The sequence below is a fragment of the Neovison vison genome, chromosome 13, assembly GCF_020171115.1.
Source record: "Neovison vison isolate M4711 chromosome 13, ASM_NN_V1, whole genome shotgun sequence".
Taxonomy (NCBI): domain Eukaryota; kingdom Metazoa; phylum Chordata; class Mammalia; order Carnivora; family Mustelidae; genus Neogale; species Neogale vison.
This window is the reverse complement of record NC_058103.1, coordinates 117939582-117965993: the sequence shown is the minus strand read 5'-3', so window position 1 is coordinate 117965993 and position 26412 is coordinate 117939582. Positions and strand designations below refer to the sequence as shown.

The following is a 26412-nucleotide window of genomic DNA, read 5'->3' as shown; positions in this document are numbered from 1 at the left end:
GCCTTAAAAATGTTCTCTTTTCCTAGGACTCCCTATCTATCAAAATGCCATCATCTTGGAGGCACCTTCAACTTCAGGATGTATTTTTTGATGTCAGTCCTTCTCACTCCACTCTTTCAAGCATGTATGCTCTGACCATTGACTCTCCAGAGCCTTTTGTACTTGCCTTATGGCATTTAGCATCCAGAGCTGCTGGGGCTGTTTGCTTTTTGTCGTTGTTATTTCTGTATATAGAGCTTATGTACTGCCATAAAAGGCTGCAGACCATATCTTATTCCTGTGTCTGCTGAAATACCTGAAACAATGCTATTCATATCATAAGTATTCAGTGCTTATTTGTGGAGTTGGGGTATGATGGAACTTACTAACTTTTGTGCACTGTTTGTACCCGACATTAAGCAGAGTGACCAGTGTACAACTCAAATGTCTGCCAAATGAAGGAATAAATGAGTCCTCATTTTCACATTTGTGAGCATCTCAGGGTGTCATTGTATCAGTATGCATATATTTTAAAACTACTGTATGATCAAAACTATGAGAGTTGATCCCTGTCCTCAATTTAATTGGAAAGAAGTAAGTTGCAGTTAATGTGTAGACTCGGAAGACTTCAAGTGTTTGAGTGAAGGTGGGATGGAGAGGTCAGTATAGAGTTGTTTGCATTGTGAAAGAAAACCCAAGCTATCTAAACTCAGAAAAAATAGATTTAGATATCAAGAGGTACTTAACTTGTATTTCCACTCATAGTTTGCATACCCAAGAAATTGAAAATACAGGGATGCCTGGGTAGTTGGTTAAGCATCTGCCTTCTGCTCAGATCATGATCCCAGGGTCCTGGGATCAAGCCCCACATTGGGCTCCCCACTCAGCGAGGAGCCTCTTTCTCCCTCTGCCTCCTGCTTCCCCTACTTGTACTCTCTCTCTTTCCATCAAATAAATAAACTTAAATATATATCTTTTTCACACAAAAACTCTCATGGAGATGTTCATAACAGCATTACTCATAAGTCAAAAAATAGAAACAAATTCAAATGTTCATCAGTTGATGAATGAATAAACAAAGTGTAGTATAGCCATGCAAAGAAATATTATTCATCAATAAAAAAGAATGAAGTAGTGATACATACTATAGTATGGATGAACCTCAAAATACTACACTCAAATGAAAGAAGCCAGACACAGAAAGCCACATTATGTATGATTCCATTTATATGAGGTGTCCATAGAGATGGAAAGTATATTAGAGGTTGCCAGGGATGGGAGATGGGAAGTGACTGCTAATCTTCTGGGGGTAACAAAAATGTTCTGGAATTAGATAATGGTGACGGTTGTACAATCTTGTTGCTAAAATACCCTGTATACTAACATACTAAAAAACACTGAAATTGTACACTAAAGAAGTATGTGAATTATATCTTTAAAAAAGGAGATACTTAGACTTGAAGAATTTGTATTTTGGATGGAACTAGAAGAAAGCAAGAGTATGGAAGCAAGGAGGTGGTAGTAGAGGGAACTGTAAGTGGCTAGGTACAAGACTAGAGATATGGGGAGGATCGGGTGAGGATGGGTATGAAGGTTTCTGGCTATCTTTTGTCTTAATGAAGCAGGCAGTAAGCAGTTGGTTAGACTAGAAAGGTGTTGAGAAAGGCATCCTAGGATTTTGAAGGAAACGTCAGACTTGATCTGGTCAAGGATGTGGTGTAACTTGATTTGCTTGTGAAGGTAAACTGAATTTAGAGGGTGAAAGTATCAAAAGGTAAGGAGGTCCGATAGCAATCAACAATGAAGTTAATGAAAAAGGTTAGAGAACAGAGACTAGGTAAAGACACAAGAATTTGATCCTAAATCTATCCTGCAATGGTGAAAATAGAAAATTTTTTAAATGAGAAGGAACCAAGGGCAGTCATCTGAAGAGGTCAATGCAAATAAAGGTATTCATTTGAAGAAACATGTGAGTACCTTTCGTTTGCCAGCCATTATCCTTATTTGAATTAATGTCTTAGGGTAAAGTCTTATGAGTGCTATTATTGGTTCTAAGAGTATGAGCATTTTATAGTTCTCAATACAATACTATATTATTTCTCTGAAAGGTTGTACTAATTTTTGATGCAACCAGCAATGTAAGTGTGTTGTTTTCCCCATAATTTCACCAGCAAGTTCTTGGCTAATTGAATAGATAAGAAATTATTCTTCGTTTTGGCTGTTGCTGTTAATATACCATTTTCTATACCTTGGAATTGGCATCAATTGGAGCATGAAAGATTCAAAGCCTTTATATTTGCTCCCCCATCTAGAATGGATTCTTTAAAAGATAATGGATTTTTAGGACCCTAGAAATAAACCAGCCTCCAATTTGAATTAGCTTAAAAACTACTTTATTCAATGGCACTCTCCTTATTTTCTAAATTATACTCACATTCAAACCACAGTTAGCTGTAATTCCAAATACTGTTTGACTAACTTAATTCTAAAATTAGGTGTTGTCGGTATTCACTAACTTCATTTTACATATGAAAAAATTGAGACTTAGAGAGCTTAAGGTCACTGCCCAAAATCTCTTAACCAGTAAGTGATAGAGACAGAATTCAAATGCCTCTTGGGCAAGTTATCATTCTCATACTCTATGATCCTTCAGTATCACTACTAAAATTTTCTAGGGGCTTACAGAAACTGGAAGAAAAATCTGAAATGGAACTTGGATAGTCAGGCCCTTACCTGTACACTTAATGGAGCAGTTGGCAGACAAGTTTTTTATTTGCTTCATTTTTTCCCTTGGGGAGGCTACAGTGCAAAGACAAAGAGAAGAGGGTCTCTCTTTATGCCCACATTTTCAGTGCTCTTTCTGTTTCTCCCTAATGTGCAGTTACATACTGTCCCAAAATTTACAGTGGGAGCAAAGGAGAAAGAGAAAAAAAAGGAAAGCGGTGGTAGAAAAGCAATTGTCTTTGCGTATATACATTGAGATTCATCTGATAGTAGGAACAGACAAATGGCCCTAAGATTGTCCCACAAAGTAGCTTTTAAAATAATAACTTCATGGCAATTCACAGACCTGTACCCCTGGGGATAAAAATATATGTTTATAAAAAAATTTTAAAAATTAAAAACAAAAAACAAAAAACTGGTTAAAATAATAACTTCAAATCTCTCCTGGTAACAAGGTTAATAATAGATTCAAATAAAAAAAGATATTCAAATCATGGTAGGCATTAACAAAAGAAGAGATGCTTTCACTTTCATTCAAGTATAGTATGCTCACTAAGCATATTTAAGATTAGGAATATTAAACAAGAGATGTCATGTTCCAATACTGGTTTTTAGTCAGATAAAATATAATCCCAATATATAGGTAAGGCAGTTAAGGCCCAAAATTAGGCAACAAGCAGATGACATTGGGGATGCTAGAACATAGGCCTCCTGCTTCCCAGTACATTTTACTAAATTAACTGAACTAAAAGAAAATAATAATGTATGGTTATTTTGTAATTTCTATGTATAATTTTTTACAATTTAATATGTTATCCTCAAGAGAGATCATTTCTCTGTGTATCTTCAAACAACAATAATAGAGATCCACACACCAGATTACTAAATGTTAGAATGTTAGGTTAGAATAAGTGATACTGAAGATTAAGTTAAATAATCTATCTGTAAATTATACCTAAGTAATATTTCTCTGTATACAACATTGCATTGATGAGGGTGGGAAAAACACATCTTTTGAAAACTTACCGTAGAAACATTATTCATAAAAGATTATGATATACATGTATATGTATTTGTATTGAAGCATTTGAATTTTCTTTTCTTTTTTTTTTTTAAGATTTTATTTATTTATTTGACAGAGCGAGATCACAAGTAGGCAGAGAGACAGGCAGAGAGAGAGGAAGGGAAGCAGGCTCCCTGCTGAGCAGAGAGCCGGATGCGGAGCTTGATCCCAGGACCCTGGGACCAGGACCTGAGCCGAAGGCAGAGGCTTTAACCCACTGAGCCACCCAGGTGCCCCAAGCATTTGAATTTTCAACACAGCCCAGTTCTCTTTGCACTCCTACTCCTTCAGATGAAACTAATGCCCCTCCTTAGCAAGAATTAGTATCCAGATACTCGACTTTTTTCTTTCTTAGCCTCAGAATGTATCTCTTTCTCTTCTTTCCCATCTCCACATTTCTTTCATTCCTGTACTCCATAGCTTTAATTCCTATTCTTTTGACACAAACCTTTCATTTTTGTTGCTGATGGTATCACAAGTACTACAACTCTTTTGGGGGAACAGCATAACAATATAGCTGTTATATTAGCAATAATAAAGTGCTCACAGTCTTGAGCCAGTAATTGACTGATAGGATTTTATTCTGAGAAAATACTTCAAATGAAGAAAGTAGTTAAAGGCACAAAATGTTAATAGAACTGATATATATACTGTCTAAAAAAATGGAAACCTTCTAAATATCCAACAATAAAATAATGCTTAAGCAAATTATGACCTCCCCATTCAGTAGGCTATTAGACATTTTTCATAAAAATGTCTTTTAAAATACATAGATGTTTTAAGAATGTTTTTCAGAAATGAAAAGGAAAAAATAAATAGGAGAGGAAAACTGATGTGATTAGTGTATATTTCTGAAGCATTTGTATTTCCTGTATAATAACAACTGACATTTATTGAGCATTTGACTGGTATCAGACATGATACAAAAGCAGTATTATAGAAGTAGTGTTGAGTAGTTAGTAGGGAAAGTGCTCTGGACTCAAATCTTAGCTCCATCACCTACTACTGTGTGACCTTGGAAAGGAAATGGGAGAGAATAACCATATCTCCGTTAAATTATTAAATCCACATAAAGTGCCTGTCACATACATAGCAAGCCCTCATTAAGTGTTTTTGTTACTAGATGTTTTACAAAAATATTTCTTTTAATCTTCACATCCTTATAACTTTATAAGATAGTATTCATCTTACATAAAAGAAAGTTGAAACTCAGAATGTTTAAAAATGTTGGTTAAGTAATTTGCCAAAGTCACACAGCTAATAAGCAGTAGAGTTTTGAGTGAGAACCCTGCTATGACTTCCACTTCGGGCTGTGAAGGACTGGGTTGCTGCAGACTGATGCTTTTGCTGCGAACAACATGAAAAGGCAGATATCATACCAAAAAAAAAAAGAAAAAGAAAAGGAAAGAATGGTGGCATCAGAGACCTACTTGGGGTAGCCAAGACTTAAGAAACCAAAATTATGGAGTCCAGGCAACTTCAAAAAAGTGTGCTTATGCTCTATCCTTCTCTTTTCCCTTCTAGAAATTTGCTTAATTCATGGTACAAGAGAAGAAATTATGAAACCTAACGGGATTTCTGCTAGAAGCAGAGGAGCCAGTTTAGGGCTGGTACACAAAAATTGGAATTTAGAGATCCCCAGGTGGCTGGGACAGAGGAGCCAAAATCTTCGGAGAAAAGGTTAGGCGCCAAGAAATGATTTTTTTAATTTATTTTTCCCTTAGGGTATTTGTTTGCTACACAGAGTCAAAGGCTAAGAAGCTAAGCAGAAAACCCCTGAAAAACAGAGTGAAATTTTTATCTCTCTCATGATGTTAAGAAGCAAAAGTTAAAATTCTGGTCCCTCCAAGGAGGAAAGGACCCATAAACATCCCAGACACAGACAGTGACTAATATGTTTAAAGAAATATATGCTAAAATGGAAAATGTCACTAGAGAATTAGAATTTATTTTTAAAAATCATTTGGAAGTTCTAAAACCAAAAAATACAATGACTGAAACAAAAACCTTTACTAGGATTTAACAAAACTTGAAGAGGTGAGTTGAAAGATAGAGCCTTAGAAAATATCAGACTAATGGGCGTCTGGGTGGCTCAGTGGATTAAGCCTCTGCCTTCGGCCCAGGTCATGATCTCAGGGTCCTGGGACCAAGCCCCGCATCCAGCTCTCTGCTCAGCAGGGAGCCTGCTTCCCCCTCTCTCTCTGCCTGCCTCTCTGCCTACTTGTGATCTCTCTCTCTGTCAATAAATAAATAAAATCTTAAAAAAAAAAGAAAATATGAGACTGAAGTATGAAAAGAAAAAGTATGAAAATATAATAAAAAGTATAAGAGAATGTGGAAGGCTTAATAATGGCCCCTGAAAGATGTCCATATCCTAATCCCAGAACCTGTGCATTTGTTACCCTACATAGCAAAAAAGAACTTTGCAGATATGACTAAATTAGGAATCTTGAGTATGATTATCCTGGATTATCCAGATGTGTCCTATGTAATCAGAAGTGTCTTAAGTGAGAGGCAAAAGGATCAGATATACAGAAGATACACAGAAACAGGTCAGAGAAAAGAGAAGATGCTGCATTCTTGGCTTTGAAGATGAGAAAGGGGCCACAAACCAGGGAATGGAGGTGGCACCTAGAAACTGGAAAAGGCAAGGAAATGGATTATCCCCTAGAGCCTCCAGATGAATCCAGCCCTTTGGAACAATTTTTAGACTTCTAATATCCAGACTATAAGAAAATAAATTTATATAATTCTAAGCCAATAGTTTTATGGTAGTTTGTTATAGCCGCAATATGAGAATATTCAGAAATATGATGAAAAAGTCTAATACACTTGTTATTGGAGTCCCAGAAAAGGTGAGAGAAAATTAGAAGTGATGTTTGAAAAGATAATGTGTTATGACTAATTGTTAAATTAACCTTTGGTAAGTAGCGCTCTGGCGTGTCAAGTGGTGAAACACAGGTCAACAAAAGATCATAAGGGACTTGAAACAGAAAAATTTAGTTCTCACAGGTCCTAGAGGAAGTGCATGGTACGCCTTGAGGAACCACACAGGAAGATCAAGGCAGGGGTGCTGATACAGAGAGTGACAGGCCTGGGGCATATGCCTTCATGAGATTCCATGGCTGAAGTGCTTTGAAGTTCCCAGGCTAAGGCTTGACTGGTCAATTGAAACCAAAAGAACAGAATTTGGTGAGCTCCAAGGGTATCTTACCTGGGGGACACACAAAGGGGAGGCACTGGGCAGTAGGGGAGACTGTTATCATAAGGGCTGTTGGGTAAATCACACCAGGAACTTAATTATATTAAATTTATGTATGACTCTGCAGGCTGTTGGCTAAGGCATGTGCTTTCCTGAGGGGCAAATGTCAGTTTCATGCCCTCCAACCCCCCAGGCTGCTTGGCCAAACAAAATGGACATCAGTGCAGCAATACCATGAAGTACCTTGGCTAAACTTTTGACTGAGAATTTTCCAAAACTGAGGAAAGACATCAACACATGGATTTCAAAAGTAGAATAAACCCCAAGCAGAATAAATACAGGGCAGGGGGAAGAAAAAGAATAAATGCAAGGAGTATCAAACTTGGGCACTTTGTAGTAAAACTGCTGAAAGTAGCCAGAGAATTAAGACCCTTCATATTGAAAGGAACAGTGATAAGACACATCTGACTTCTCAACAGAAATAATGGAGCTCAAAAGAATAATTGAATGCAATCTTTAAAGTGCTTAAAGAAAATAACTGTCAATCTAAAATTCTATACCCAATGAAAATGTTGTTCTGAGTACATGAGACATAGAGATTACCAGAAAAATAACAAAAACAACTTATTGTGTGCAGACCCTCACTAAAAAACAAAAAACAAACAAAAAAACCCAAAACCCTAAAGGTAATTTTTTAGGCAGAAGAAAAATGATCCTAGATGGAACTTGAAAGTTCAGGAAAAATAAAGAGCAACAGAAAGGATAAACATATGGATACAGCTACATTAACAATGACCTTATAAAAACAGTAATAATAATGTCTACTGGGATTTTAAGTATATATAAAGTTAAAATTATGATAATTGTAACACAAAAGGTAGGATCATTGTAAATGGAAATTGATAAGGTCCTGGCATTGTCTGGGAAGCAGTAGAATTCCTAATGTTTTTTTGTTTGTTTGTTTTAAAGATTTTATTTATTTATTTGACACAGAGAGAGAGATCACAAGTAGGCAGAGAGGCAGGCAGAGAGAGAGGAAGGGAAGCAGGCTCCCTGCTGAGCAGAGAGCCCGATGCGGAGCTTGATCCCAGGACCCTGGGACCAGGACCTGAGCCGAAGGCAGAGGCTTTAACCCATTGAGCCACCCAGGCGCCCCAGAATTCCTAATGTTTTATTAGACTAAAATAAGTCAGTGATTCATATTGTAATCTCCTGTATAACCAATAAAAGAACAGTAAGTGAATGTACAGCTAAGAGAAAAACAGAACGAAAAATTACTAGATTAATCCAAAAGAAGGAAAGAAATGGTCATATATAACAGATGAGACAGAAATAACAACATAATTGGTAGAAACCAAATTTTATTTAAAAACCAGTGAAAACAGTAAATTGATTTGTTTTTAATCCAGCTACATACTGTTTATGAGGGATAAACCATAAATATAAAGACTGAGAAAGACTGGAAGTAAAAGAATGGAAAATTCATACAAACACTGAACAAAAATTATATATAATGCAATATGTAATATAAGTAGTAATACACAATAGACTTGAATACAAGAAGAATAACTAGAAATAAAGAATATTTCAGGTAGCCTAGGTGGCTCAGTGGGTTAAGCCTCTGCCTTCGGCTCAGGTCATGATCTCAGGGTCCTGGGACCCAGCCCTGCATCTCTGCTCAGCAGGGAGCCTGCTTCCCTCTCTCTCTCTCTCTCTCTCTCTCTCTCTGCCTGCCTCTCTACCTACTTGTGATCTCTGTCAAATAAATAAATAAAACCTTTAAAAAAAGAAAAAAATCTTCATAATTATAAAAGGGTCATTCTTTTTTTTTAACATTTTTTTTAAGTAATCTACACCCAATATGGGGCTCAAACCCACAACCCCAAGATTGAGTCCCACATTCCACCAACTGAGCCAGCCAGACACCCAAAAGGGTCATTCTCTCAGGAAAACATAAGAACTGTGAGTTTGTATGTATCTCATAATGCAGTTTCAAAAATGTTTTTTCAAGTTCACACAGATCCTTTACCAAAATAAATCATGTGATAGGCCATAGAGACAGTCTTAACAAATTTAATCCAGAATATGTTATCCAACCACAATAGAATTAAGTAAGAAATGATTTATAAAAGAGTAGGTAGGAAACTCCCCCCCAAAATACATTTTCAGATAACCCATTGGATCAAAAAGAAAGCACTATGGAATTAGGACACATTTGCAGCAGAATAATAATGAAAATAGAGTATATCAAAATACGTGTGAATCTGCCTAAAGCTGTATTGGATGGGAAATTTATAGCTATAAATGCATGTATTAGAAAAGAAAAAAGTCAAAAATCAGTGATTTAAATATGCATCTCAAGAAGTTAGGAAAAGAACAGCAAATTAAAGTAAGTAGAAAAAAGGAAATTATAAAAAGTAGCAAATTGGGCGCCTGGGTGGCTCAGTGGGTTAAAGCCTCTGCCTTCGGCTTGGGTCATGATCCCAGGGTCCTGGGATCAAGCCCCACATTGGGCTCTTTGCTCAGTGGGGACCCTGCTTCCTCCTCTTTCTCTCTCTCTGCCTGCCTCTCTGCCTACTTGTGATCTGTCTGTCAAATAAATAAACAAAATCTTTTTAAAAAATAAAATAAAAAGTAAAAATTAATGAAATAGAAAACAAATGTGCAATAGGAAATATCAACAAAGCCAAAAGTTCATTCTGTGAAGAAGGTACTTAGACCTCTAGCAATAGTGATCAAGAAAAACAGAGGAGCGCCTGGGTGTCCCAGTCAATTAAACATCTGCCTTTGGCTCAGGCCATGATCTCAGGGTCCTGGGATTGAACCATGCTGTGGGGCTCCCTGCTCAGCTGGGAGCCTGCTTCTCTTTCTCCCTTTGCCGCTCCCCCTGTTTGTGCTCTTGCTTGCACTCTCTCATTCTCTCTCTCTCAAATGAATAAATTCTTTAGAAAAGAAATAAAAAGAACACAATATTAGGAATGGAGAGAAGACATTTCTCTGCAGATTCTACACATGTTAAAATGGTAAGATATTATGAACAACTCCATGCAAGCAAATTTTAAATTTCAGGTGGAATGGTTAAACATTCTTTACCAAAATTGGCACATGGAGAAACAGAATATCTGAATATTGCTTTTACTTGTTAAAGACACTGACTCCAGGGGTGCCTGAGTGGCTCAGTGGGTTAAGCTTCTGCCTTCCGCTCAGGTCATGATCCCAGCGTCCTGGGATGGAGCACCATACCGGGCTCCCTGCTCGGCGGGAAGCCTGCTTCTCCCTCTCACATTCACCCTGCTTGTATTCCTTCTCTCGCTGTGTCTCTCTCTGTCAAATAAATAAATATATAAAATCTTTTAAAAAAAAAAAACAAAAAACACTGACTCCGTTATTTAAATTTCATTTACAAAGAAAGCCATGCCTAGATGGCTTCACTAGTGAATTCTTTTCTTTTTTTTAAGATTTTATTTATGTATTAGAGAGAAAGTATGAATAAGGAGAGGGACAGAGGGAGAAGGAGAAACAGACTTCCTGCTGAGCAGGGAGCCGCACATGGGTTTGATCCCAGAACCCTGGGATCATGACCTGAGATGAAGGCAGATACGTAACGAACCAGAGCCACCCAGGCGCCCCACTGGTGAATTCTTATAAATGTTTAAAGAAGAAGTAACCCCAATCTTATTCAAACTCTTCAATAGAATACTTGTTTTCTAAAATCAGCAAAGCCTTGATGTCAAAACTCGACCATCACATTTTGAGAGAAAATATTTACAGGCCAGTCTCTTTTATGAACCTAAACGTATTACTTGGGAATGTAAAAAGTCTAAAAGAATCTGCAAATTATTAGAATTAATAAATGAATTTAGCAAGACTACTCACAGCAAGGTCAAAATACAAAATTAATTTGTATACAAGCAATGATAAGTTAGAAAATGAAATTTACAAAAACAATACCATTTACCATGGAATCAAAAAAAAAAAAAATCAAACTTAAGTCCTGCAAGACCTTTTGACAGAAAACTTTGACAGAAATTAAGAGCTAATAATCTGTAGTCAGATTGGGAATCTCAGTATTGTGAAGATTGACTCCTTCCCAAATTGATCTATAGATTAAATAGAATCCCTAATAAAATGCCAGATGGCTTACATACAGGGTAGAGAAAAGGAGTGACAAATTGGCTTTAAAATACACATGGACATTAAAATCCACAAAGACTAAGCGTAGTCAAGACGATTTTAAGAACAAAGCTAGAGGACTTTCATTACCAGGTAACAGGGTTTGCTATAAAGCTACAGTAATTGGCATCATAATTTGCATGAGAATAGACAAGTGGATCTATGGAACAGAATAAAGAGTCCAGAAAGGGTCTAACATACATGCGATGGCTTGATTTTATGACAGCAAAGGCACTGCAGCACAGAAGGGAAAGAATGGATTTTTTAATAAATAGTGCTGGATTGTGTGGGGAGAAAATAAAATGACTCTTCATTCCTACCTCACAACAAGAATCAATTCCAGTTGATTCTTAGATCTAAATGTTAAAGATAAAACTTTAGGGAAAAACTGAAAATATCTTAACAATCTTAGAATAGGTGACAATCCAAAAAGGAAGGAGATTGTTAAATTGAATTATTAAAATTAAGAACTTACATTCATCAAAAGATATAACTGTTATAAGAGTGAACAAAAAAGTCAAAGAGTGAGAGTATATTTTGTAATCCATGTATCCAATAAAGGACTTGTGAAACTGCTAAAAATCAGTAAGAGAAAAAAAAAAAATTTCCAAAAGGACAAAACACTTGAATGGGTGCTCCACAAAAGAAACTCTCCAAAAACCAACATGCATCCAATAATCATTTATCATTGAATAAATTCAAATCAAAACCCTAGTGACATACCATTGCATACCCTAAGAAATGGCAAAATTTTAGAAGACTGGCAATATCAAGTACCTTGGTATAAAACAACTGAAACTTATGCTACTGGTAGATGTGTATATAAATCGTTAAAACTATTTTGGAAATCAGTTTGGCTATATATTCTAAAAGTGAACATGTGTATATCTGACATCGCTATTCTGGGTGGCAGAAATCTATACATATATTCACCCAAAGACGAATGTACCAGAGTATTCATAGTAGCGTTATTAATAGCCTTAACATCCATCAAGTAGAAAGGGTGAATAAATTCCTGTAACAACATGGGATGATCATCAAGCATAATACTGAGCAAAAGAAGCCAGACACAAATGTAGTAACCAGACAGTATGTAGTGTATGGATAAAGTCTGAAAACAAGCAAAACAAATTTATGTTATTAGAAGTCACACCAGTTACTTTTATGGGGATAATGAATGGGTGGGGTTACATGGTAGGTGAGAGTCATACTTTTCGCAAGCTATGCACTTAAAATTTGTATATTTTTTTTCTAACTTATTTTACTTAACCTCCTTCAAATTACTTTAAAGGCTATGTTATTTTTTTAGTCTCCCCTCCCCCATACAAACCACATAGATAGTTTCTTATCTACAACTAGCAGTACATCTGAAGGGTCTTGCCAGATCGCTTGTAACTTCCCTGTTGCCAAAAAACAGACATCTTTCACATTCTCATTTTATTTACTCTCTTGGCAACATTTGGGTTTATTTTTTTTTCTTCAGATACTCTTTGACACCATTCATCCCTGGTTTTCTAACTGCCTGGGTTCACATCTTTCTCAAGACACCTTTGCATACTCCTCTGTTCATCTTCTAATTATTGAATTCCTCCGGGTTCAATCCTTTTTCCTTACTCTGCCATCTCTCCCCAGGATATCTCTTACATTCTTGACTTAAAATACCAACCACCATATGTGCTGAAAATTCCTAAGTTCCTATCACCAGCCCAGACTTCTGAGCTCTTGGGTCTGGTATTCAGCTTCCGACTTGATATTTATCTCAAAGGCATCTTACAGTGAGCATATTCAGTCTTAATTGCTGGCTCTTTCCATATTTCTACATCTTCAGTCTTCCTGGTATCTATAAATCTTATCTCCATAAATATTTACTGACTTCCTAATTGGACATCTTGATTCCTAAGACCTCTCATTACCGAAACACCTGGGTGGCTCAGTCAGTTAAGTGTCTACCATTGGCTCAGGTCGTGATCCTGGGGTCCTGGCATCAAGCCCCACATCAGGCTTCCTGCTCACTGGGGAGCTTGTTTCTCCCTCATCTCTCCCCTCATGCTCTATCTCTGTCTCTCCCAAATAAATAAATAAAATATTTTTTAAAAACTCATTACCGTGTACATGCATGGGCACACACACACACCCATCCAGACCACTACTAAATTCTGTCAGTTTTGCTTCCTAAATAGATCTTGAATTGACCCTCTATGCCATGTCTCCACTCCCAATATACTATTTCAAGCCACCATCTTGTTGTCGTGGATTATTGCAGTAAGCTCCCCAACTGGTCCTTCTATATCCATTCTTTCTACCCATCAGTCTGTTCTTCACACAGAAGTTAGAATGATCCTTAACAAGCATAAATATATCATGCCTTTCCTTAAAATTCTTCAAAGATTTGTTCTTAAGCTTTGGAGAAAGCCTAAACCTTTGTCACAGCCCCACATCTCTGCAGGATTTAGTTCATGCTTCTCTCTCTTTACTGCTCTCTTCTCCTGATCATTTTCTGTAGCCCACTCTAGGCTTCTCTCACTTCCTCCAAAGCACCAAGTTCTTTCTCACTTCTATTCAGCATGAAATAATGTTCAAGTCACTTCTTTAGAGTGGTGCCTGTCCAAATGACAACTCCCACTGTTATTCTATAGCGTTCTGTTATCTTCATAGAATTTTTTTATTTTAAATTTTGTTGATATATTTGCTTGATGTCTTTCACCTCAAACCATAACTTTTATGACAACAGGGACTGTTTTGCTCCCTGTTGTAGTTCCAGTATCTTAACTAAATGCCCATGTTATATGTTTAGTAAGTACATGGTAAATGAGAAAAGATAGCATGCCACCTTGGGTAAATTATAGGTCAGGGACCATTTCATATGTGTGCCTGTACCCTGGGAACATGAAAGGGTTATTGTTTCCTCTGGTTTAGTCCTTTATTTCTTCAGAATTGCTCTCTGAGAAAGGCACCACGTAATCATTGTAATGCCTGGAGACCATTTTTGGTGATAAGTCAGTCTTCTCAGTGATGTATAGTGTATGTGCTAAGCTGAGCTGTCAGTTGTGGGCAAATTTTATTTAAACCCCCAAAGAGGAATACACCTGTCCACATTTCATAGATTGGAGCTCTTAAAAACTAGAGGCAGAGTATTCTCAGTGGCAATCTTGGCTAAGTAATTTGTCGTCTTTTCTAGAGCTTCATTTTTTTTTTTTTAATTCTTAGGGCACTGAAAAGGAAAGTGGTCTAGTGGCATTTGCTTACTACAGAAATTGACAGTATTGTTTGTGTGAAGATTATTAGCTGCTTTTTTAATATAAGTATGTTGAAATGCCTCCACAATAAGTATATGACATAGCTTTCAATCACAAGGCAAAAATGACCACATTTCATAATATTAATATCTTCATATATGTTTTCATAAACTATGCAGAGCTATTATGATTTGATATTACAAAATATTCTACATTTTCTTAAGAGTATATAATTGCTTTCTTTTTCTTAGACTTAGTTTTTAATTAAAATTTTAATTGTTTTTAAGCTAACTTCAGTAAAATGAGATGTTTCGTTGTATGTTTGTAGAAAATAAGTCCAACAATTTGAAGCAGTTTTCAGGCTCTAGCTTGAAAAACCCCATTTTTAAAATGCCTGTTTACTACCAATGTTAGACCAGATAAATTTCATTTCAAGGGGTGCCTGGGTGGCTCAGTGGGTTAAAGCCTCTGCCTTGGGCTCAGGTCATGATCCCAAGGTCCTGGGATCGAGCCCTAAATCGGGCTCTCAGCTCGCTGGGGAGTCTGCTTCCCTTCCTCTCTCTCTGCCTGCCTCTCTGCCTATTTGTGATCTCTGTCTGTCAAATAAAAAGATAAAATCTTTTTTAAAAAAAATTTCATTTCAGGAGGGACAGTTTAAGAGATTTATCATATTTCTTTTTTTTTTAAGATTTTATTTATTTATTTGACAGAGAGAGATCACAAGTAGACAGAGAGGCAGGCAGAGAGAGAGGAGGAAGCAGGCTCCCCGCTGAGCAGAGAGCTGATGCGGGGCTCGATCCCAGTACCCTGAGATCATGACTTGAGCCAAAGGCAGTGGCTTAACCCACTGAGCCACCCAGGTGCCCCTATCATATTTCTTAATGTATAGTAAATGAGGTATTCTTTATTTCTAAGGTCTAGATACCATACTTATCCCATAAATTGAAAAAAAAAAATGCCAGGTATTTATTGAGCATATAATCAGATTCAGGGGCATGGTGGGGAAGGGGCGCAGAACAAGAATGTGGATTTTTTAATGCTTTTGAAAAGCCAAGTTTCTGACATCACCATCAACATCATCATTATTCTACCTTTAGCAAAATTGTTAATTCTCTCTTGGTGAAAAAATTTTTAGAGCTTCATCCATTTGTTGATATTTGCAGATTCACCAGACATCCATAGCTATTTTCATATCGATGAAATTAGGGCTCATAGGAGTTTTTAAATGTCTGCTCTCGGGTATGACTAAATAAGTTTCTGAATTTCACAGTCCTCTGGTTGTTACTGCCGGCTTTTTCTTGAGATTTTTAAAATGTAGATCACTGACTCTAGAGCTAGTGAAATAATATAATAGAGAAATATTGAATTTCTTTCTATAGTACTATAGCAACATACAAATATGGTACACTATGGTTATAGAGGGGGTGGGGAGATTTAAGTACAGGGAACTCTGCCATATGTAAAAACAGTCTTTTCAAGCTAATTGCCAATTTAGGGAGTGTATTAAATAAACACAATGGTTTTTATGTTTATTTCAAAAAAGGGGAAAGAGGAGCTTTATTTTACCAGAAAGACAATGTCGGCTGCTAGCCATTTATTTCCTAGCAAAACAAACTGCTTGCAAAATTCTAATTGGTGGATTTCTTCTCCCTGGCGTTTAATTAAAATCATTCTCTAGCAATACATGATACTGAGGATAGTGTACAGGTTCATTTATTGTACCAAGAAAGACCTGAGCCAAGTATGTCTTTCTAGCTTTCAGCCATTACTAATTATGTCTTCTCTGATTTGTTTAGCATTGTCATTGGTAAGGAGCAGAGTAGATGTATTGTTTATAATCTTTCCTTTTTATGTCTATGTCACTGTTTCTAGAGTTGTATTCATTTCTGCAAAGAGCTTAATTTTTTTTAGGTAAGTAAAACCTTATCATACTAGAAATTACAACTCAATTTTTGTGTGTAGCTTAATGTCTGTCATGTAATAAAATAATCCTGGTGCACAGGATTGGAATTGATCTCGATTTGCGTCCCACCTTAGAGTGCTACCCTATAAATGAATCTTGCTGCTCCATGGGGCTGGGTGGAAGACTAAGGATGAATCGGTGTAATTACATCCTTGTTACTAAAAAGTAGAAAATGGGGCGCCTGGATGGCTCAGTGGGTTGAAACCTCTGCCTTCAGCTCGGGTCACGATCCCAGGGTCCTGGGATCAAGCCCCGCATCAGGTTCTCTGCTCAGCAGGGAGCCTGCTTCCCCCTCTCTCTCTGCCTACTTTGATCTGTCAAATAAATAAATAAAATCTTTAAAAAAATAAAATAAAAAGTAGAAAATGCTTAGCCAGTGGTACAGCAACCATTTTGATATCAAGGACACTATCCTGTTAGTTAACAGTTTATCATCATCCAATAGGAGTCTTGAGTTCAAAGATTTGAAATTCAAAATGCTGTTTTTCTAATAGATTAAGTGGATTTAAGTTCAGTGGTACATCACTTTATGAGTATAATATAATAATTGTGAGAGCTTTTTTCCTCCCAAGCACTTAAATTATTAAATCGTTCCCCCCTCCACTTCTTTTTTGGAACTGGGCTCTCTTAGAAGGTAGGAAAAGCATGTGTGTAACCTGGTGTGTTCAACTCTTAGCTGGGCTTCATGTTTATAGTTTCAGTACTTAGTTAATATGCATAATAAAAAATAAATTGTAGCTACAGATCTGAACTTACTTTGCTATGACCCATAATAGTCTGCTCTACACTCTGCTCTTTGTCTTTCAAACAAATCACATCACCTAAAACTTATAACCTACTTTACTACAATAGTGCTGATGTGTTTTTGGAGCCTGGAAGGCAGATTTGAAATTAAACTGGAATCATGGGATCTCAGTCAGTTTCATAGCTTCCCTACCTTACTTGGTAACGCATGTATAGTAATACTGAATGGCATTTGCTCTCGAGAGATTTGGGAGTTGATGACAACAGAAATATATTGCAGGAAAGAACGTAGATACTGTAATTAAGAGGGTTATGGGAGAGACTAGAAATTACTCTATCTGAATAGTTTGTTAATCTGAAGAGGTAAACATGTGTTTCAGTACGATACTGTGGAAAATAATCTTTCCAGTTCAAGAACTAAGAGTAAACTCCATCATAGGTAGAAGGCTAACGATGCATATAGAGTGTTAAATCTTATAATACTTACTTTTATTATCTTTTCATACTTAAGTTCATTTCCTGGATACAAGCTAATGATATAGTTTATTGTTCTTTTATTTACTTAAAGAGAAGTTCAGGGCTGCTTTTTTTTTTTTTAACTGAATATTTACCAGCTTTGTGTAACAATTTATTATCAAGCCAGATTCATCTTACAACCTAGAGGATAAATTTGTAAGATATTTCATGCAAGTACAAAGAGATGGTACTAAAGATGTAAATTCAATGTAGGGAAAATATAATTTTTAATACATTGTTTTAATTTAAACCTTTTTTTAAAAATTTATTTATTTAGAGAGAGAGGAAGAGAGTGCAAGTGGGGCGGGGGCAGAGGGAGTGAATCCTCAAGTCGACTCTCCACTGAGTGGGGATCCCGATGAGGGGCTTGATCTCACAACCCTGAGATCATGACCTAAGCCAAAATCAAGATCAGGAGTCGGACTTTCACCTAACTAAGCCACCCAACCGCCCTATAAACTTTCCATGATCTATTTCATTTAAATGTTCCTTTTCCCGATCCCGAAACTGGTTTAAGGTGATCATTCCCGATTACAGTCCAAATGTTACTACTTTATATCTAATGATATCATAAAGTGTAGAACATTTGAACTTTAAAGACTCAAACAAGCATAACTTTTATGCTTTTGGACAGAATTTTAAGACAAAAAAAGTAAAAATACCTGAAGATAATGGGTAGCCTCTTAAATGACTTTAAACAAGGAATGATATGCATGATTAGATTTTTTTCTAGAACGATCACTGGTAGTTGCATGGAAACAGCTTGGAGTCAGGAGGGACAGGCAGGCAGGAGGCTGTTGGGAGTACTCGGGCCAAGAAAGCTGACGGCTTTAACTGAGACAGTAGTAACAGGAACACAGAAGAAAGGACAGAATAACTGGGCTGGTGAGGGAATTCACTGTGGCAGTAAAGAGCAGGAGAAATGCCAAAAAGGGCTCCATGTTTTTAGCCTTAGTGACAGAGTAGAATACTCTAAGCCGACATGGAGAACATGGGGAATGGGACAGATTTTGAGGAAAAGATGATGGATTCAGTTTTATAGCTGTTAAGTATGAATTGCTTATAGCACATTAAAGGAATATTCCTGATAATAGAGTTTAAGTGCCAGGCATTCGATGAATAAAAAGTTGGCAGCTCCAGAGGAGTTCAGAAAAGTTTGAGTTTGATGTCAAATGCTACACTCGGAAATCCTGGCATATTTAGTTTTCTCCTTTATCAGTACATCATTGAGAAGTGTGCAGCTCAAGCCTTCAGTTCCTTTTTGTGGATGAGAATCTTTAGGTTATGTTGAAGATTTCCCTAATTCAATCTGATAGATGACCTTTACTTCAGGCTTTTAATCTATCCATATTTCTCTGCTATCTCCTTAAAACCACGAATTTCAGAGCACCTTTAGTCTTGAAAAGCACAGCCATGCAAGAATTTCTCTCCCAGATTACAATAAAGCATTACTGTTAGTAGATTTTCCTTCTTGTTCTTACTTTTATATTCTGCCTCAAAACTTCCCCAGAGTCATGAAATGAATACATTTCATTTTGCATAATTCATGTTGCAGATTTTGTAGATAATCTTGAGCCTGTCTTGATTATTGTTCTAGTCCATTCACCAAAGGACAAAATGGTAAGAATATGAGGTTGTAACAGTGTAAAAGGACAATCATAGGTATGAAATGATAATACAGGCAAACTTTTTAAACAGAATGCCGGGATGCTACTACAGTATGCATTGAGTGTGAGAAAAATCTCATTCTGGTTTTACATTTATCTCCTAAACTTTACTCTGTAGAGACTGTTGAATGCCTTAAAATACACAGTTCCATGAATGCTTCACTTGGCTCTTTGAGGTTAGAGAAATCCTTTTATGTTTATTCATGAAGTGCACACACTCTGATTCATTGCTTTAGGCATAACCAGTGTTTTCCATATATTCATACATACCAAATAAGGTATGTACTGGCCAAAATAATCACCATTGGCTTGACTTATTCTTTGTCTAAGAAATACACTTCTCATCTTCCCAACCTAGACATCTAATGGTAAGTATTCTTCAAATCCAAGTGAGCTGAGGATCTTTCATAAGGAACTCTGATGTATTCTAATGTATTGAGAGATGTTCCTTCCTGCTCTCATTAGCATACAGATGTAGCCAGCTATATACTGTAAATAGTGATCATTTAAAATTCACATTTTGAGTACAAATCTAATACCTGGTTACTCAGGGTGAAGCTTAATTTTAGAATACTTTGGTTGAAAGAGTAAAGTTCTACAGAGATAGAGAGAAAGAGCAAATGAAAGAAATGTGGACTAATAAAAATACAAAGTTACAGAATTTTTAGAGCTGAAAGGAATCTCAGCGGGCATCAAGTTAGTCTTAGGATAACTGAGGGAATACGATTTGGAAGAGGGAGCACACTTGTTCTGTTTGTCCACAGAAGAGTAGAATGAGAACCCAAGGGTAGAAGCTCCTTGGGAATGATTGGTTTGGGGTTCATTATAAAGAAAAATCAGAGCTTCTCATACATTCCCAAGAGACACATTCAGGTTGACACCTGAGCCTTGGTTGTTGAGTTGGACCTGGTGATCTCTGTGAGAACCTTTGGTCCTAGAATTCTTATTTAAACCAGTGCTTCCTTTTTTACTTTTAATTTTTTATAACTGTGGTATTTACAGGAAAGTACATAGATCTTCAGTGAATAAGTCAATGAATTTGTGCATACACACACACACACATCTGCAAATATTTCCAGCACTTTAGGAGGCTCTCTCTAGTCAGTACCCTTTCTCTCCCTACCGTAGATAACTGCTATGCTGATTCTGTCCCCAAAAAGTAGCTTTACCTTTACTTAAATGTCACCTAAATGGATTCATGGAATATTTACTCTCTGCATCTGGCTTCTTCTGACATCATTCTGTCTGTGAGGTTTGTCCATGTTGCATGTAGCAGTCGTTCACTCATTTCATTGTAAGAAGATATCATAATGTATCCTTGCCGCTGTTGATGAAAACATGCATTGGTTACAGTTTGAGGCTCTTTTTAATAATGGAGCTATGCACATCCCTATTACAGGTCTTTTGGTGAACATTAGCACTCATTTCTCTAGGATATTACTAGGAATGCAGTCCCTGGTTCATAGGATAGGTTTATTTTAGCAGTTATTGACAAACAGTTCTCCAGAGGGATTGGGCACATTTAAATTCCCACCAGCAACAAACTAGAATTTCAGTTTCTTCTCATGCTTGCCAGCACTGTGTATTGTCAGTCTTTCGTTTTAGCCATTTTGGTGAATATGTTATAGTATATCTTTTTCTTTTTCTATGGTTGTTGATCATTCGGATAGTCTCTTTTATGAAGCACTTGCTTTATTTTTATCCCTTTTTGAAAAAAAATGGGTCATTTATTTGTAGGCGTTCTTTATACATTCTGGATCTGAGACTTTAGGGGACATATGTGTTACAAATATTATCTCCCAGTCTGAAGTTTCTCAGACTTTTTACTCTTTTAACATGGTCTTTGATGAACAGATGTTCTTAATTTTGGTGAACTTATTAATTCATCATTTTTCTTTTCTCTGGTTAGTGCTTTTTGCTTCCTCTTTAAAAAGTCTGCCTAGCCCAAGATTATGAATACATTTTGACCAATGATTCTTAAATACTGATACTAAACTAGATACTAAACTAAACTTCATTTCATTGGTTCACACATCAAAATAAAAAAGAAAGAAATGTATAGAATTGTATTATTTTCTCCCATAATATAAATCTTAAACTTTCAGCATTAGCTGCGAGTAAGTAGATAATTATGATGACACCAAATCTGAAATTTACTATCAAGATAGACTTGTTTATTGCTATGATAACAAAACCACTGTAGGATCTCAGTGGCTTTTTTCCCTCACTCATGCTACTTTTCCAAAGTGGGTTAACAGGGAGGTATGCTATTTTTGGTCAGTTAGGCAAGGAGACTGACATAAACTCCATTGTGATATAACACGGTCACTGTAATGGAGGAAGGGAACATGGAAAATTGCTTTTGGACTCTTGCTACTATGATTGACCCTCTGAGTTCCATGGTGTAATCTTACTGTGGTTCCTGAAAAGAAAACTAAAAATATTTGTGAAGAGCTATGATGACTACCACAGTTAACTTGGTTACATTACTTATCTTCTCTGTTGGTAGTTCGCTATAAAATAAGAACTATTGATAGTATCTACCCCATGGTAGTTGAAGATTAAATGGGATAACACATGTAAAAGTTTTAGAATAGTGGCTGTTACTTAGTAAACACTCAAGAAGTGCTTGCTACTGTTACTGTTATCATTATTGTTATTGGGCCCTTACTATGTGGTAGATACCATACAACCTGCTTTACATGGCTTAATTCTTCAAATAACTTATGTAGTAGGTACTGTTATTATCCTCATTTACAGATGAGAGAACATGCTCAGAGCTATTAACTTGCCCAGCTTCTGTAGCTGAAAATAGAAGATGGGATTTGAATCCAGGCAGTCTGATTTCAGAGCCTTCACTTTAAGCATGATGCACTCGCAGAGAGCAAATAAATACTAACAGAAGAATTCAGAAGTACATACTGTGCTTCGGGAACCTTGTGTTTGTGTATGTACGTATATGTTCATTATTGTGATTTTATATTGAATTTTTAATATTTTCCTATTTTCTGCTAGTTTGTAAAATCGTTTTTAATTCATTTAATTGAATGTAATAATTTCATGGTGTTCTGTTATGGTGTGATGAACAAACTTGAATTCATTTTGTCCTTTATTAGCAGATAAAGGAACTTGGGCCAGAGGAGGTTAGGGATCCCAGAAGACATTTACTTAGTGGCATTAGCCTGAACTCACGGCCGAACTCCCTGACCCCAGAGTGCTTTCTGCCACCTCAGATTGCCTGCCAGTAGTTCATATGGCACATAATCCTTTCTCAAAAATTTGAGGTGTTTTGTTCCCCCTACCCCAAAATTGTGAGTGAACTTGCTATAGAATGTCCTCATTGTTCACATTGGCACATCTTGATTTTAAGTTACCAATTTTGTCTTTTAAATATGCAAATGTTACTAAACACCCAGAACCAAATTAGATATTTAGAGAGACGTTGTAATAAGAATAAATGCCTCCAGAGAAGATGCTTCTGTGGAAAAACATGGTAATGATGAGCTTTTTCCTCTAACTAGATTTGGAGTCTGAAGGGGAAGAGATGACAGTGGAGTTAGAGATGGATTAAGTATATTCTGTTTGAAGTATATCTCAAGATATATTAGCAAGAAGTAAAATAACTTTATAAAAATAACTTTATAAAAATCTTGTTACTTTTTCTACCAGTGACCTAAGAATATACATTGATTAACCTCAGATATATTGTAATTTTCAGAAGTAAACCTTTTAGGGAAACGCCAAGCCATATTAAACACATGGTCGTGGCCTATTTTTCCATAATTAAATGGGACTTTGTATAATAATTGCAGTGTATTGTCATGTAATTTTATCTGGAAAAATAACAGTATAAATTGAGTTAACCATACATTTCTAGCCAATAGTAGAATTTCTCTTTATATTGCTGTATAGTAGAGAAGAACCAGAAAGTCACAATACTTCTTTTTCTCAGTATCAAAATGTGTCCGTTATCTGCCAGGAAGGTGAACCTAATCTGTGCTATGTGGTATTGCACTCATAAGGAAATGTTTAATTTTATAAAAGTACAAGATGCTTTTCCCTGGTCTCCTCTAGTTTCAAACATTCATGTGTTAAACACTATTCTATAAAATTGAATGCAGAATTAAATGAATTTTTTAATATAAAACTCCAAGTTCATAAACTGCCCTCGTGCTCTTCCTGCTAGACATGTTTACTCTTCTCTGCCCTGTAGGGCTAATTCTGATTTGAGAGAGAGAGAGAGAATGAATATATCGCTAGAAATTCTCTCTACGGCTCCTTTCAGCAATAAGCTATTAACTCCTCTAATGGCATATTTTCTGGAGAGGGGAGTGGAAAGAATCAGGTCAAAGAGAATTTTAGCTTTATGTGTAGCCAAACTTTAAAAAAGAAAGTGTATTCATGTATTGTGTGCGAAATTAAAATTGAAGTTTAAAAGTTGAAGTTTAAAAAATTGAAGTTTAAAAAGCCTACAATTCTTGACGGCACTTTCCTCTTTCTTTAAAGTAACTAACCCGGGGCGCCTGGGTGGATGAGTGAGTTAAAGCCTCTGCCTTTGGCTCAGGTCATGATCCCAGGGTTCTGGGTTTGAGCCTCAAGGCTAGATCCCTGCTCAGCGGGGAGCCTGCTTCTCCTTCTTCCTTTGCCTGCCACTTCCCCTGCATGTGCTCTTTCTCTGAAAAATCAATAAATAAAATCTTGGGAAAAAAAGGGGGGGGAATGAAATGAAACAGGTAGCTTATAATAAACCAGGAAGATAACATCCAGCCACTTGGTTGGAATTGGCCTGGGTGGGTGAGAGCCTGGAGGTTCTGTGTATGAAGGGTGAAGCCTTATCATACTGGGTAGAGTATTTAAAGGAACAGTGTTCCTAGGAAACTGTACTCCTGGAGCATTAAATATGTCAAAGCTGAATTCAGGGACCATTGGTTTACTTTCTGAAGTCCTGAGTGTTGTAAAGATTCAAGATTTAAAATAAAAAATAGAGAACTATAATTCTGTTTTAAATCTCCTTTTCAGTTGAAACTGTTCTGTTAAGCACATTACAGTTATGTCTTACTTGTTTTCTTTTTTGTCTTCAACTTTTGGGTGAAGAAAAATTCCCTACTACCCAAAGCTCTCTGTTTTTCTTTTAGGAATTCCCCCTAGGAAGAGACTTTAATTTGTGAGTTGATTAAAATGAAGAACACTTTGATGGAGTCTCTTTCCCCTTTTTTTACACTCTAGTTTTTATAAATGATCTCCAATATTCCTTCTCAAAGCATGTCATTTTTTAGTATTCATCGGCTTTGAAAGGGTAAAAAGTTTGGGAGTTGTTGCCTGTAATAGAAAGGAACATTCTTTCCATCTCTTCTTTGCAGTCTTGTTTCACAGCTGCAGGTTTGAGCTGAAGAGAACAGTATAAAATATAAGAAAATAGAGGAGCACTGTTCCTTGAACCAATAAGGACCCTTCCCCTAGAACTGTTAACTAGTAAGTTTTTGTTCAGGTCAAAATACTAGGGACCTTTGTTTCTTCTGCTCTCTCATGTATTGCTTTCCTCAGATTTAGGCTTGAACCATTTTGTTTTAGAGCAAGAAAGGAATCCTATCTACCTCCCTGATATGAAATTGGATTCGAAACATGTGAGTACCCCATGCTAAGTGTTTCCTTCCCAGGCACTTACTCAGCTGGTATTTTCTGCTGCCTTCAGATCTCCACTGCATCTGTGAATTTATTATGATAATGAGCAGTTAGCTGGTCACTCCGTCTGTTCAATTCATCTGTCTCCTCCCTGTTTTTCTCATAGATTTAAATAAATATCTTGACACACATCAGCTACAGCCTTTACATGTTTATACTGTTTGTCCATCTGTCCCGCCGGTACGTCATGAACTGTAAAAGGAAAAGAATTTCTTGTCAACCTTATTTAGTTCTGTCCTCAATCCATATCATAGTTACATATAATAAACTGTGAAAAGCCTTATTTTTCAGCTTTAAAACTATTTTCAGACTCGTTTAAAATTCATTTCCCCTGTTGATAAACATAAAATTCCTCTATTCTAATATACCCTCCATGAGACTCACCAAGAAGTAAGTGCAAAAATATACACATGTGTCTTCACCAAATAAGAACATTAACTTTCTGCATTTTATACTTAATTGCATTGGTTTTCCAAATGTAAGATTAGATTATAACATTGCATATTGTTGAAAACACTTCTTTGTATATCATAACGGCCTCCTACCGGGAGTATGCCCGTTAGGGTGTTCCTCTTCCCCACCTTCCTTGTACTCTCCACCCCCACCTCATACACACCTACCTTTTTACTGTTTCATAGTACCCAAGTGTCCCAGGAAATTGTTTGGCAACGTACTCTACCCAGATAAAGTAATGCCAAGTCTTACTGAATTCCTTGAACTCTTAGTTCTGGTATTGGGCCAGAAGTTGTCTTACTCGGGCGGTTATCTCCTTGTTTACTAATAATAAAAGCAGCGCTTAGGTAGTCTGTGTAAGAAGGGCCACTTGGGACCCACCATCCACCATGAAAAAGCCAGATCGGTGGACTGTGAACTCAGAAGACAATACCCTGCTTCTAAAGGACAGATTTTTGCTTTGTAAGAGGTAAGTATTTTCCCTGTGTTATTTCTGTGCTTTATGCCCAATATGAAACACTATTGCTAGATGTTTGGGGTTTTCTTTTTTTCTCACAACACATTTTGTGTCCTATGATAACAATGTGCTATCAGGGTTCCAGTGTCGGGGGGAAATTCACGTACAGTAATCAAGCTGTCTAAAAGGAAATCTGAACAGTGTTAGGTTTCTTTTGATGATCTAATACATCCATGTTTTTAAAAGAAAATATCTGACTAAAAGTTTACAAAACTTTTACTTCAAAAAATCACTGATAGAGATGAAAGATTTATATTTGTTTCTAATTCTTGCCTCTTCTTCCCACTTGTTGTTGTTTTGAGAACAGTATCTCTAGGCCAAGGACCATAACATACTGTAAAATCCGATAAAGCAAATGTGTACCGCTTGACGCCAAGCACAGTCTTGGTCACACAGTAAAGGTGCTCAACAAATATTTGTTGGTAAAATGTAAACTCTGCAAGCATTTGCATTAAAAGGGGGCTGGATTATTTCCTTTGTGGCCCCAAAAAAC

General features: G+C 36.6%; 1 protein-coding gene across 2 annotated transcripts in view; it reads left to right on the top strand.

Moving 5' to 3' along the window:
- The window catches only part of HMG20A (high mobility group 20A), a 75175-nt gene that overhangs the window by 4424 nt on the left and 44339 nt on the right, over window positions 1-26412 (top strand). The window contains exon 2 of one of the 2 annotated variants that reach the window (XM_044232059.1): window positions 24812-24891. The exons of the other annotated variant lie outside the window; for it this stretch is intronic. The gene's annotated coding sequence lies outside the window, so the exon portion shown is untranslated. The remainder of the gene's footprint in view (window positions 1-24811; window positions 24892-26412) is intronic. 2 annotated transcript variants of the gene reach the window in all.